We start from the raw sequence: 12,900 nt of genomic DNA, 5'->3' as shown, positions 1-12,900 counted from the left end.
CCCCAGAGTCTTCTGATTGGCCCTCTGCTGTGGCCAATTATGGGGTGGGAAACAGCGGTCAGGAAGCTGGGCGGCGGCATGGTAAAACCAATTAGAGCCGCTCTCTCTCTCTTCTCCCTTCGGCTGACAGAAAGGGGAGGGGGGGCGAGCGGGGGAGATACAGACAGCCCGCATCTCTCCTCTCCCTGTCACAGCGCTGCTGCTCCATTTGCCAGAGAACTCGGCAGCAGCAGAGAACTCCCCCGCTCGCCCCCCTCCCCTTTCTGTCAGCCGAAGGGAGAAGCGAGAGAGAGCGGCTCTAATTGGTTTCGCCGTGCCGCCGCCCAGCTTCCTGATCGCTGTTTTCCTCCCCATGATTGGCCACAGCAGAGGGCCAATCAGAGACAGAATCACAGCTTTACGGAGGGGCGGCTTGACGGTTCTTACTTAAACTACTTTCTAGCCCCCTCCGCACCCGGGAAGCCACTGCCCTGCTAAGCTGTACTTCCCAGATGGTGGCCCTGCTGTGCGGGAGTCGGGAAGAGGGCGCTGCTGGCATTTTCGGGGGGGGGCTTTTTGCCGCCCCCCCCGCACAGTGCCGGCCTAGGCCTGGGCCTTGTTGGCCTAGGCCAAGACACAGCACTGGGTGGAGCCGATCGTGTCCTCTCCCCTGACGGGCCTGGAGCCGAGTGAGGGAAAGATGGCCCCCGCTCGGCTCCATAAAATTAGATGGCAGAAGCGTCGTCAAACGTGACTTCTGCCCAATGGTCTTAAAGTGGAATTTATTTATTTTTTATTATTGCATTTAAGTGTAAATGTGAGATCTCACATTAAAGATGTCCTGTCATGCTTTTTTTCTATTACAAAAGATGTTTACATTCCTTGTAATAGGAATAAAAGTGACACCATTTTTTTTTTCTTAAAAGGACATATACAAGTAGTGCCTGCATATGTAAACAATGTTCATACCACACATGTGAGGTATCGCTGCGATCATTAGAGCGAGAGCAATAATTCTAGCACTAGACCTCCTCTGTAACTCAAAACTGGTAACCTGTAGAAAGTTTTAAACGTTGCCTATGGAGTTTTTTAAGGGTCAAAGCTTGTCGCCATTCCACGAGTGGGCACAACTTTGAAGCGTGACATGTTGGGTATCAATTTACGAGGTGTTACATTCTTTTAAAATATAAAAAAAAAGAAAAATTGGGCTAACATTACTGTTGTCTTATTTTTTAAGTCAGTGTTTTTTTCCACAAAAAAAAAAATCACACTTGCAAAACCGCTGCGCAAATAAAGTGTGACAAAGTATTTCAACAACTGCCATTTTATTCTCTAGGGTGCCTGAAAAATGTGTGTGTGTGTGTATATGTATATATATATATATGTATGTATGTATGTGTATATATGTATATATATATATATATATATATATATTTTTTTTTTTTTTTAATGTTTGGGGGTTCTAAGTAATTTTCTAGCAAAAAAAAGTAGGCAGTGAAACGGGTTAAAATTCTTTATTTTAGTGATATAAAACTGTATTTGTAAAGTCGGGGTGTCCCTCCATAGTGAGACTCGGGGTATGAGCAGACTCCTGTGCCCCGGGTAGGACTGGTATTGTAGATGGGGGGAAATGGGCTCGCGCCTCCCGCCTGTCTTCCACATCGCTGACCTGACTATACCCCGCTGATTTCAAATCCCAGGAACGCCGAGCTCCTGAGCTGATTGGCTGCTTTATATCGACTGATCAGGCCTGCCGCGGGGGCTTCTGGGAACGGTAGTCCGACGCTGGGCTGGTCTCAGCCTTTCCACCATGTTCTAGGACTACAATTCCCGGCATGCTCTGAGCGGACGGGAACAATGAGCCAATCGGCGCCCTCTTCCTGCCCGGAGTCCTCCTGTGTGCCTGCAGCAGGTATGGCAGCGACCCTCGTCACCCCCTGTGCGGGGACACGGCGTGTGTGTGTGGCGGGAGATGCAGAGTACCGGGGGAGGGGGGAGAGCCGGGCCCGGCCTGGGTGTATGGGGCGGCGGGGAGGAGGAGAGAGTATGAATGGAACTTCCCCACCGGGGGCCATGTAAACATGGAGTGCACTGCCCATACATTGTATACATACACCGAGGAGGGGATAGGAGTGTGACCGAGTGTCCATACAACTTCATCTACCACCACCACCCTACACATACATTGTATACACCGTGCTATGGATGGAGGAGACATACAATGTATAGAATGTTACATTGTATCCCTTCCCATCATTGTGTGATGTGACCATGTGTAGTGCCCAGTCTGATCTTCATATATTCTACAATATACATGGATATACATTGTATACACTATACTATAGATGGAGGGGGGATCCATTGTATACAAATACATAGTAGAATATTACATTGTATCCCTTCCTATCATTGTGTGATAGAACCGTGTGCACTGTATGATCTATACCATCGGGGATCTCCAAACTGCGGCCCTTTGCTCGCCATTATCCAGCCTTTAGAACGCTTTCCTTCCCACTGATGCAAGGAACAATTCCTCTCACTGACACCAACTATGAGGCACTATTCCTCAACAATGGGGCATGATTCTTTCTTCTGACCCAAACAATGAGGCACTATTCCTTCCACTTATACCAATGATGGGGCACTATTCCTTCTCCTGACACCAATGGCGGGGCACTATTCCTCTCACTGACACCAACAATAGGGCATGATTCTTTCTTCTGACATCAACAACGGGGCACTATTTCTCCCGTTGACACCAATGATCGAGCCCATTCCTCCCACTGACACTAATGATGGGGCACTAATCCTCCCACTGGTGGGGCACTATTCCTTCCACTGACACCAATGATGCATTAAGAAAAAAAGGGGGGGGGGGGTGCTGCGCTAACCAGAGGGTCTCTAAAATAGTTAATAGTGATGTGGAACCAAGAGGAATCAGCGAAATGGAATAAATATTCGTGTAAGAATCGCATAAACTAGAGTGTTAAAAACGCATGAGTAGGTGTAATGAGTAGGTGTAATAACTAAAAATCTTGTGAAATAAGAAAAAGTGATTTCAATATATGTTGATCCAAAGGAGTGATAAACATGGATATGAACAATCCATGTTTATCACTTCTTTGGATCAACATATATTGAAATCACTTTTATTTATTTCACAAGATTTTCACTATTAACTATTTTAGAGACCCTCTGGTTAGCGCAGCACCCCCCCCCCCCCCTTTTTTTTCTTGGTTCATTTATTTCGGGCTTCTGTCTGGGCCCTTGTTTTGGTGCATGCAGCTGTCCAGTTGCATATGTTCCATGCAGTCTCCGAATTGTGTTTGAATTTTATCTTTTTTCCAAATTGGTAGCGCAGGAATAGCTCCCACTTTTATTTCAATGATGCATTGCTTACTCCCAATGTCCACAGTGTGGCCCCCTTAAAGTCTGAAGGACAGTAAACTGGCCCTTTGCTTAGAAAGTTTGGAGACCCCTGATCCATACATTGTATACGCAATTCTATGGATGGAGGATGAGATCTATTTCAGGTCTGAAAAGGTTTACCCCCTTCACGACCAGGTCATTTTTTGCAATACAGCACTGCGTCGCTTTAACTGACAATTATGCGGTTGTGTGAAAATGTGCCCAAATAAAATTGATGTCCCCCCCCCACGAATAGAGCTTTCTTTGGTGGTATTTGCTATAAAACGCATCCAATAAAAAAAAAAATCAAATTTCCTCTTCAGTTTAGGCCAATATGTATACGAACGATCGGCTGGTCCCTACGGCCGCTGGACCCGCTGATTGTTTCCCGCTGTGATTGGACACATCGGGTTGCTGCCCACAAACGCCACAGACCCCGAGGCGGAAACAACGTACAGGTACGTTGTTTCGCGCAGCCGGGCCACCCTGCCGCAGTAAGTGGGCAGTCCGGAAGCAGATATATAGAAATAGTGACCGAATGTTACATTGTTTACCTGGGACTCCCCATCATCGTGTGATGTAAACATGTGTAGTGCCCTGTCTGATCTATACTAATACTGTACAATATAAACTGATACATTGTATACAGAATTCACTGCCTGGAGGGTGAGATCCAATGTATAGAAACAGTGATATAATGTTACATTGTATCCCTCCTCATCATTGTGTGATGTAAACATGTGTAGTGCCCAGTCTGATCTTCATATATTGGATGGTATAAAATGGATACATGCAGCAATCCCTGCACGTGTTTCCCACACCACATTGCAATTGCACCGTGTTTGCAATCTCTTGGGGGTGTTAATACAAAGTTAATGACACCCCAATGATTGCAAATGCAATGCACCGGATCGCATGGTACAAAACAGCCATGCGATCCGGTTGCAGTGCAGCTCCAAAAAAAGATGCCTGCATGTTTTTGTTGCGATTTGAGCCCATTCAAAACGAATGGCTCAAATCGCACCACACTGAATTGAATGTAACTTGCACAGGAATGTGGTGCGGTTCCTGCCATTCACATGCGGGGTTATAGTGTGAACCGGGGCATAGAAGGGAATTGATAAGCTGCAATATGTTTGCATTTGGGCTTATAGTGATATTAAAGCTTTGTGTATTTAAAAAAAAAAAAAAGTGTCATACTTATCTGATCTATGCAGTGGTTTTGCAGCAGGCCCGATTCTCTTCTTTTTGTGAACCCCCGCCGATGCTCATAGCTCCGCCCCCTCGAGCAGTTCCGCCAGAGAAAGCCAGTTGCTATGGGGGCACCGCTGCATGCTCGCTACCAAGCTGCTGCTCTATGCGTCCATGAGACACACAGCTGTGGCCCCCACCTTCTCTCCTTATTGGCTGTGATTGGCAGTGGGAGCCGATGGGCTGCCACTGCTGTCTCAGCCAATGAGAAGGGAGAGTGGCCATACAGCCAAGGCTATCGTGAACATCGCTGGATCAGGGGGGTCTCAGGTAAGGATTAGGGGGCGCTGCACACAGAATGCGTGAAGGTAAAAACCATCAGCCTTTAGAACCACATTTAATACTATTCTATGGCCAGATATATTCTATTCTTAATACTATGACCAGAGCCTCTTCTGAGCTGTATATAAGTAAAGGTAAAATGTTAACACTAGTACTTCTCCATCAATGTCTGATGTCGGGGTGCAGCACACGGTTTGTGATGTCGCGGTTCAGCTCGCGGTGCAGCACGCGGTTTGTGATGTCGCGGTGCAGCACGCGGTTTGTGATGTCGCGGTGCAGCACGCGGTTTGTGATGTCGCGGTGCAGCACGCGGTTTGTGATGTCGCGGTGCAGCACGCGGTTTGTGATGTCGCGGTGCAGCATGCGGTCTGCACTTCCCTGGTACGATGCAGTGCAATTTGAGCCCATTCAAAATGAAGATCCCACTGTCGGAGTCCCCTATATTGCAAGCTTATGATGAGCCTTTGAAAGTGAAGAAACAACTTGTCCCAATGAATGCACTCAGGTGTTCCAATAAACAAATCACACTATTGGCCATACATGGTTGGAAAATTGTTCAAAAAAGCGTTTGATATGCTCAGTCGTTTTGTCTTTCGAAACATTTAGGCCCCTTTCACACTTATACGACTTGTCCCACGATTTTGTACTGCAAAATCGTATGACAAGTCATTCTCCATGATTTTCAATGACTACCATTCATATTGGCACGACTTTAACCCCTTCCCGCCGACCGAACGCACATATGCGTCCTCGGCTTTCCGGGGTTATACCGGGATGATGCCCGCAGCTGCAGGCATCATCCCGGTACCGTTGTTTTCAGCGGGCGATCGGCTACCCGAATATAACAACCGATGCGGCTAAAAGCCGCTCGGCTGTTATACCGGAGGAGCGGGAGGGGACATCCCCCCCCTCCCGCCGCCTCCCGCCGCTGTTACCGGGCCTCCCGTGCGATCGGGAGGCCCGGTGTCCATTCGGGAATCTCCGGCGGCTGGGGGCGGGCTGGAACGAAGCTGTGAGCGGCTTCGTTCCAGCCTTCTAATTGTAAACGCGGAAGCGACGTCATGACGTCACTTCCCGTTTACTCGGCTGCCAATGGCGCCGAATTTAAAAAAGTACACAGTATTCAGAATCGCCGTTTTCGGCGATCTGAATACTTTGAAGTGTAAAGGAGGAATGTGGGGTCTTGTAGACCCCCGATCCCTCCATAAAGAGTACCTGTCGCCACATATTACTGTCACAAGGGATGTTTACATTGCTTGTGACAGCAATAAAAGTAAAAAAAAAAAAAAAAAAAATGTTTAAACACAATTTATAAAAGTACAAAAATAAATAAAATAAATAAATAAAAAAAAAAAAATTTTTTTAAAGCGACCCCGTCCCCGCGAGCTCGCACAGCGAAGAAAACGCATACGGAAGTCGCGCCCGCATATGTAAACGGTGTTCAAACCACACATGTGAGGTATCGCCGCGATCGTCGGAGCGAGAGCAATAATTCTAGCCCTAGACCTCCTCTGTAGCTCAAACCTGGTAACCGTAAAAAATGTTTAAAGCGTCGCCTATGGAAATTCATAGGTACCGTAGTTCGTCGCCATTCCACGAGTGCGTGCAATTATAAAGGGTGACATGTTTGGTATCTATTTACTCGGCGTAACATCATCTTTCACATTATACAAAAAAATTGGGGTAACTTTACTGTTTGGATTTTTTTAAAATTCATGAAAGTGTCACTTTTCCAAAAATTTGCGTTTAAAACACCGCTGCACAAATACCGTGTGATAAAAAATATTGCAACAATCGCCATTTTATTCTTTAGACTCTCTTCTAAAAAAATATATATAATGTTTGGGGGTTCTAAGTAATTTTCTAGCAAAAAATACGGATTTTAACTTGTAAACACCAAATTTCAAAAATAGACTTAGTCATGAAAGGGTTAAGTCGTGCCGACTTCAAAGTAGTCCCTGCACTACTTTGGTCCAACTTCCATGCGAGTTGTACTCCATAGACCTCAATGTTAAACCCTCAAGTAGCATGCAAATTGTACCTGAATAATATAGACCCGATTTCAGTACGACTTTGTAAGCACAAGTCTCACACCATGTACGTTTTCATTTGTTAATGCCAAAGTTGTGGCAAAGTCGTACAAAGTAGTACTGCTCCTAAATCGCTGTAAAATTGCGGCAAAATAGCGGACGCGAAATCGCGGTAAAATCACGCGACTTTGAAGTCGTATAAGTGTGAAAGGGGCCTTAGGCTGTTTTAACGGCACTTTACCATCGTTTTTGCGGAGGTTTTCGGCCGCTAGCGGTGCGCTTTGCCGGGGTTTCAGCAGCGCTGCCCATTGATTTCAATGGGCAGGGATGCTTTAGGAGCGGTATATACACCACTCCTACAGCGCTGCAATAATGCTGCTTGTAAGACTTTTTTTTTTTTTTTTCTGTCCTGCCAGCGCACCGCTCCAGTGTGAAAGCACTCAGGCTTTCACATTGGAGTGAGAGGAACGACTCTTTACAGGCGCTATGCAGACGCTATTTTTAGCACTATAGCACCTGTAAAGCGCCTCAGTGTGAAAGCAGCCTTAGTGGACTCTTTTTTTTTATTCTCAAAATGCAAAGTTTTTCCCTTTTCGTCATTTCAGGACAGCCACAATAGAGAGATAGTCTCCTCCCCTTCCTCTGGAAACACTGCGCCAGCCCATAAATTCTCTCCTCCCCTGCCGGACCTCAGTTATTAGTGTTTCCTCCGGTGGGGAGACACTGTGCAGAGGAACCAGGCCGGGTGCAGTTAGGGAGACTGTGGCCTTTCTTTCTAAAAAACATCCCTAGGGAAGCAAGGGCTTCCAGGATGAAGAGTGGCAGTACATACCGCAGCTGAAGCCACCCCTTCCTTGCCGAGCGCGGCATCAGGTCGTGGGGGACCCCTATCGCGTCCACAGGGCCGCAGCATGGAGACAGTCCGCTCTCCCTGTATCTTGTACAAGCCGCAATTTTGGAACCAGCAGGCCGGACGACGGGTGACGTCATTTCCGGCGGGGGGCGGACGCTTTCCCTTTGACCCGCGACTTCCGGTTCCGGGTCGCGGGGCTGATAGGGGGCCGGGCTCAGGCTGGAGTGAGTCGCTTCACATGTACACAGTGTGAGACTCTACACAGGCAACCACCTGCAGTCATGTCTGAGGCAGATGCTGCAGCTCATACGGACGCTGTCTCCAGCCTTCCAAAGGTAAGAGTTCCCTGGGGAGGGGTCCTCTCTATCTAAGGGTTGCTCTCCCTCATGTATGGTTCCTTACTTAGAGGGAGGGCAGTCCCCCTGGGTGGTCAGGAGGTGGGGGGGGTGAGCGCAGTTCCCTTAAGGTGGATCTGGTACACCCCCAGGGTTGTTTCCACTTAAACTTGCTGAAGGTAATATGTGTTTTTTTTGTATGTATTTTCAGAAATCTACAGAAAAAACAAAGTCCACTCATGTCTCTAAAAGGAAGTGTGCCTCTTGTAGGGACAGTTTAGGGGAAGCATGGACTAAGGTTTTGTGTAAAGAGTGCATAGACTCCCTGGTTAAGGAAAGGGAATCTGAACAGCAGTCTGGGTTGGCAGCTTCTGTGAAAGAGCTGTCATCCACCTTTTCATCTTTTAAAACATTTTTTGAGACGTTCAAGCTTCCCTCTAAACCCATTCAGCAGGACACAACCCCGCCTCATGCTCAGGGCTCTGCACCTGCCAGATCTACTAATATAGTTATGGCAGAGGAGATGTCAGGCCCTTCCGGGGTGGAGCTGAGGCAACCGGATAGTGGCACGTCTGACTCCCATGAGGAATCAGAAGGGGAGGACCAGGACGGGGAGTCCAGGAAAATCTCCAGGTATAAATTGTCCCTGGATGAGGTGGAAGATCTCTTGGGGGCAATATATACAACCCTCGGTATACACGAGGATAAAAAACCCCTATCTCTCCATGACCTTATGTATAAGGGCTTGGGAGATCAAAAAAGAAAAGTTTTTCCAGTACATGAAGTTCTGGTGGAAACGATTAAAAAGGAGTGGCAGGATCCTGAGAGGAAACCCTTTTTTTTTCTAGCTCCCTTAAAAGAAGGTTTCCGTTTTCGGAGGATCCAGCGTCCATTTGAAATAAAAATCCCAAATTGGACGCCGCCTTCTCTCAGGTCTCTAGACACACAGACCTGGCATTCGAAGATATGGGGGCCTTGTCGGATGTCATGGACAAAAGGATAGACTCACTTCTAAAAAAGATGTGGGACTCAACTGTGGGTAACTTAAAGCCAGAAATGGCTGTTACGCGGGATACCCCTGACAGGTGATCTACTCTTTGGCCCTGGGTTAGAGACGGTCTTAGACCGTACAGCGGACAAAAAGAAGTCCTTTCCACCTAAGAGGAAAGCCCCTGCTCAGACAAGGAAGAGGTTTCGTCCGAAAAAAGGCAAGGAATCTCCCAAGCAAGGGAAGAAAACTTGGGGCCAAAGAGGCAAGGGCAGAGGAGGGGCGATTTTTCGACCCTCCTGAGAAAGCCCGTAAAGATCAATGACTCTAGGGACAGTGGGAGGAAGACTGGGGGCCTTCCTTCCACAGTGGGAGACCCTCTCACCCAATCGGTTCATCCTGGGGGTCATAAGAAGGGGATATCTCTTGGAATTCTCAAGGCCACCCCTGCAAAGGTTCCTTGTTACTCAGCTTCCCAGCTGCACAGCAAAGGCCGAAGCTTTGGTGGACGCCCTGAAGGAACTGGAGATTCAGAATGTAGTTCACAGAGTACCAAAGGGGCAGGAAGGAGAGGGGTTCTATTCCCACGTATTTGTGGTGAAAAAGCCCTCAGGGAAATTCAGATTGATTCTGAATTTAAAACCCTTAAACAGGTCAATTGGCTACAAAAGATTCCGCATGGAGTCAATCTTTACGGTCAGGGCCCTGTTACCACACAACTGTTATATGGTGTCTCTGGACCTCAGAGACGCATATTTACACGTCCCTATCGCAGAAACCTGCCAAAAGTTTCTCCGTTTAGCAATAGACCTGCAGGGCACAATACTGCATCTGCAGTTCCAAGCACTGCCCTTCGGGCTATCCTCCTCGCCCCGCATATTCACAAAGGTACTGGCAGAGGCGTTGGCCTTCCTGCGACTCCAAGGGGTATCAGTTATAGCCTATCTGGAGGACCTGCTCCTTTTTGCAGTATCCCCAGAACAGTTGATCAAGGACCTCGATCTAACAAAAAGGGTACTAACAGGTTTGGGGTGGCTGCTGAACTTAGAAAAGTCCAGTCTCATTCCCTCACAGCGCATTGTGTACCTGGGGTACCTGCTGGACACTACGCTCTTGAGAGTTTTTCTTCCAAGGGAAAAGATTCTAAAACTGGACAGAGCAGTTTTCTCCCTCCAGTGCAACCATCTGGTGTCCAAGAGGTCCATAATGTCAACGTTAGGCCTTCTAACTTCTACTCTTCCAGCAGTGCAGTGGGCAGGATTACATTTTCGCCCCCTACAATCATATGTACTAAGAGTATGGGACCACAGTCAGAGGGATCTAGACACCTTAGTACAGGTTCCCCATCAAATAAAGAGATCTCTTTGGTGGTGGAGGAAGGAAGTGAACTTGTCACAGGGACGCCTGTGGCTCATCCCAGTCCCGCAGATCGTAACCATGGACGCAAGTGGCAAAGGCTGGGGGGCACATCTGGGATCCCTTCTAGCGCAGGGCACGTGGAAGGGCAACAAACTGCAACGATCTTCCAATTGGAAAGAACTGAGGGCAGTGGGCCTAGCCCTCAGATTTTTCAAAAAGGAACTCCAGGGCCACCATATACAGGTACGGTCGGACAACTCATCCACCGTGGCCTATATAAACAAGCAGGGAGGCACCAGGAGCGGAAGTCTGCTGGCCCTAGCAAAAGACATTCTAAGCTGGGCCGAGTCCAACACTCTCTCACTCTCAGCGTTTTTTTTGAGAGGGGAGAGGAATATAATCGCAGATTTTCTCAGCCGGAGGAGTCTAAAGGAAGGAGATTGGGCCCTCAACCAGGAGGTCTTCAATCTCATATCCGAGAAATGGGGACCCCCAGAAGTGGATCTTTTCGCTTCAAAAGACAACGCGAAAACCCCCTGTTTTTTCTCCCTAAACGCAGGGGAAGGAGCACTGGGGGTGGACGCATTATCTCAGAATTGGCATTTCAGGACATGTTATGCCTTCCCTCCTCCGGTGCTATTACCGGCGGTTCTGAGGAAGTTTCAACTAGAGAGCACCTCTCTTATTCTAGTAGCTCCACATTGGCCGAAAAGGGCATGGTTTTTAATCCTCAGTCAGTTAGCAGCGGAGCCGCCCCTTTTTCTTCCACCGCGAAAAGATCTTCTGTCGCAGGGTCCAGTTCTCTGCCCACAGGTGCAGCAGTGGAAATTAGCGGCCTAGCTACTGAGGAGGGTATATTAAGATCCAAGGGGTTTTCAGAGAGCTTAATCTCCACCCTCCTCAACAGTAGGAAAAAGGAGACACGTAGGATTTACAAAAAGGTCTGGCTCCTTTTCAACAAATGGTGCATAGAAAACTCCTTCTCGGTGCAGAGTCCCGTAGCTGTGTTGGAGTTTCTGCAGTGTGGAGTGGACAAGGGTTTATCTGTAGGTACCCTTAAAAGTCAGGTTTCAGCACTCAGTGCTTATCTGGAGAAGTCTCTGGCTACCAATCCATGGGTGGTCAGATTCTTTAGGGCGCTGTCAAGACGGAGACCTTCCAGGGGTCCTCCCTTTCCCGGATGGGACCTATCTCTGGTTTTACAGAGCCTTACGGGAATTCCCTTTGAGCCATTGGACAAGTGCCTATTAAGGGAGCTTACCCTAAAAACAGTATTTTTAGTAGCAGTGACAACTGCCAGGAGAGTCAGCCAAATTGAGGCGTTATCAATTAGACCTCCTTTTTGTGTTATTTTGCCAGACAGGATAGTCCTTACGACTGATCCAGCTTTTTTGCCTAAAGTGGCGTCAGGCTTTCACAGAAGCCAGGAAATAGTCCTACCCTCGTTTTGTCCCAATCCTTCAGGTGAAAGGGAACTAAAATTTCATTTTTTAGATGTAAGGAGGTGTATCCTACAATACCTAGAGATGACTAAAACCTTAAGGAAGTCTGATTCTCTATTTTGTTTTCTGGGGCCAGAAAGGGTCTCAGAGCGTCCCGACGCACGATTTCCAGATGGCTTAGATCGGCTATTGGGCAGGCGTATTCTTTAGCAGGGAAGGAGATCCCTAGAGGCATAAAGGCACACTCCACAAGAGCAGTGGCAACTTCCCAGGCAGAGAAGGCTGGAGCAACGCCAGAGCAAATATGCAAGGCAGCGACATGGTCCAGCTACTCCACTTTCGTTAGACATTACAGAGTGGACCTGGTGGCGGCAGGTGAGCAGGCTTTTGGGCGAAAAGTTCTGCAAGCTGTAGTCCCACCCTAATTGGTAAGTGCTCGATTATCCTCTCTATTGTGGCTGTCCTGAAATGACGAAAAAGGGAAAATTAAAGTTACGTACCGGTAACGTCTTTTCCTGTAGTCTTTCAGGACAGCCCTAGTTACCCACCCTAAGCTTGGGGGGGTCTTATTAAAGACCAGAACGCAATATGGTAATGATATTGATTGGTATGTTATTAATGTGTTCTTGTGTCTCCCCAGCTGGCCGGAGGTACTCTTGAAAGAACTGAGGTCCGGCAGGGGAGGAGAGAATTTATGGGCTGGTGCAGTGTTTCCAGAGGAAGGGGAGGAGACTATCTCTCTATTGTGGCTGTCCTGAAAGACTACAGGAAAAGACGTTACCGGTACGTAACTTTAATTTTTTTTTTTTTAATGGCAAAAGAACAAGTTGGATCACTAAACAAAAACCTAACCCAAAAGGAAGGGGAAAAACCAGAACAACACATTCAGCCCTGCCAAACTGGGAGGCCGGGATATGTAATCTGCAGCAGGAATGACCAAGGAGACAGGACTGGTACCAATGAAAAAACGCAC

The 12,900-nt window shown here is 47.7% G+C and overlaps 1 protein-coding gene across 1 annotated transcript in view; it reads left to right on the top strand.

The window, feature by feature from the left end:
• The first annotated feature begins 1,796 nt into the window (after positions 1-1,796).
• The window catches only part of LOC141107514 (uncharacterized), a 31,780-nt gene continuing 20,676 nt past the window's right edge, over positions 1,797-12,900 (top strand). The window contains exon 1 of the mRNA XM_073598292.1: positions 1,797-1,891. The gene's annotated coding sequence lies outside the window, so the exon portion shown is untranslated. The remainder of the gene's footprint in view (positions 1,892-12,900) is intronic.

This window comes from Aquarana catesbeiana, linkage group LG09, assembly GCF_042186555.1.
Source record: "Aquarana catesbeiana isolate 2022-GZ linkage group LG09, ASM4218655v1, whole genome shotgun sequence".
NCBI classification, from domain to species: Eukaryota; Metazoa; Chordata; class Amphibia; order Anura; family Ranidae; genus Aquarana; species Aquarana catesbeiana.
This window is presented reverse-complemented; position numbering and strand designations above follow the sequence as displayed.